The following is a 2,500-nucleotide window of genomic DNA, read 5'->3' on the forward strand; positions in this document are numbered from 1 at the left end:
CCACCCAGCCAATTGCAAGGCAGGAGCTCCACGCTAGTTTTGCTAACCAAGCAACACGGAGAGAAAAAAAAAAGTTAATGAAAATGAAAATTAAAAAAGGCGAATGTTCAAGTCATAAGAATGTTTTCATTTTCTTCAGAACCATCACAATGCATTTTGTTTAAATCACACACACACACACACACACACACACACACACACACACACACACACTACACACACACACACACACACACACACACACACACACACACACACACACACACACACACACACACACACACACACACACACACACACACACACACACACACTTCAACATTTCTGCAGAGAGAAACTCACGGTATAGGAAAAAGAAAACCGCATGCAAGTAATATCCTTTAATGAATGATGATTATTTTCACCTGAACTGATCAAGTTGCGAAAAGTTAACAGTGACCTATCATCGAGCTTCATTAGTGGGGCAAAGAAATCGTGTCAACATCAAAACTCAATTAAAACTCTGCTCACCCGCGTCTAATATGTACAAGCTACACTTGACCTACATTCCAAACCATATCAAATTTGGGACTGCAGTTCAGAATGTCAGAACAAGACAGGCATGAGCAGGGAGTTGAGATGTTGTATGCTGACAACGTTTACTGAAGATTCACGCTTCCATCTGAATCATTCCACCACCGTAAACTGAAAGCATTATGGATTTTTTTTTTTTTTTTTTAACACAGGAAAGAAAATGGAAAAGAAATATAAAGGTATGTTACCGAGGGATGACTCATGCGCAGGAGAGAATATCTTTCCAATACCGATGGGATGTTCCAGTTGACGTAAAACGTAAACCTTTTTTTTTTTTTTTTCATTTTCATTTTCATCTATAGATTTTTTTTTTTTTTTTTTTTTTTTTTTGGTGTGCCTTTTTACGTCAGGGACCTGCAGCACGTGGGTGTCCATGGCCGCTGACAACACCAACACTGCTGCCTGATTATGACGTAGATAGCAGGACCTGGAAGTCTTTCGCAACCGTGCACAGGCCTTGTGTTTGTGATGATGATGATGATGGTAATGGTGATGATGATGGTGATGGTGGTGGTGATGATGATGATGATGGTAATGGTGATGATGATGGTGATGGTGATGGTGGTGGTGATGATGATGATGATGGTGATGATGATGGTGATGGTGATGGTGGTGGTGATGATGATGATGATGGTGGTGGTGGTGATGGTGGTGATGATGATGATGATGATGATGGTGATGATGATGATGATGATGGTGGTGGTGGTGGTGGTGATGGTGGTGGTGGTGGTGGTGGTGATGGTGGTGGTAGTGATGTTGATGATGATGATGATGGTGGTGGTGGTGGTGGTGGTGGTAGTGGTGATGATGGTGATGATATGATGATGATGATGGTGATGATGATGATGATGATGGTGATGATGGTGATGGTGGTGGTGAAGGTGATGGTGGTGGTGGTGGTGGTGGTGATGGTGATGATGATGGTGATGATGGTGATGATGATGATGATGATGATGGTGGTGGTGATGATGATGGTGATGATGATGATGATGATGATGGTGATGATGATGATGATGATGATGATGATGATGATGATGATGATGATGATGATGATGATGATGATGATGATGATGATGCACTCAATATGGAGAGTGTCGGTCGGTCGGCTGGTCGTGCCAAAGGAAAACCACTTCGCTGGCAATCAGTCTGATCATTCCCACATCCCCTCACCCCACCCCACCCCACCCCACACGCCTCTGACGCGCCCCTCATTCCCACCCACACACCCACCCCCTCCTCCTCCTCCTCCTCCTCCTCCTCCCAACCTTCTGCCTCAGTGTGCATCGCTTCAGCATCGTAATTCTCTGCTGGTGCATGCTGTTGCCATTGCCAACGCCACACTCTTGTCTCTACACTCATGTGCCTGCACGATTTTTTGTAGTTTCTTTCTTTCTTTTTTTTAGATGCAGATACATTTTATACAGCATGAGTCTTGTCACGGTGACGTCATTACATCCCGGAGATGTCATTGTATGCTTTCTCGTCCACCTTCCACTCTACGAAACTAAGAAAGAGAACGAGAGACAGAGAGAGGGAAGGGGGTTGGGAGGGGGGGGAGGGGGGCGGGAAAGGGGTGGTGGGCGTGGGAGTATGTGTTGGAGGGGGGCTGGGGGGGTGGGGGGGGGAGGCTGGGGAGTAAACGGAACCAGACAGACGCCATTTAATAATGATGATGATGATGATGATAATGATAACGACGACGACGATGATGATGATGATAATTAGAAGAAGCAGAAGAAGAAGACGACGAAGAAGAAGAAACTATACATTTATAAAATGCCTGATGGTATGGTTCCATGCCTTTTCCTAACAGAAGATAGTTCTTGGACTGGAATCATAGTTCCTGGACTGGAATCAACATCCCCCCTCCCACCCCCCCATCCCCAAGTTTCTTCAGACAGTGAAAAGGCAGAGACCAACCAAACAA

The sequence above is a fragment of the Babylonia areolata genome, chromosome 20 (assembly GCF_041734735.1).
Source record: "Babylonia areolata isolate BAREFJ2019XMU chromosome 20, ASM4173473v1, whole genome shotgun sequence".
NCBI lineage: Eukaryota > Metazoa > Mollusca > Gastropoda > Neogastropoda > Buccinidae > Babylonia > Babylonia areolata.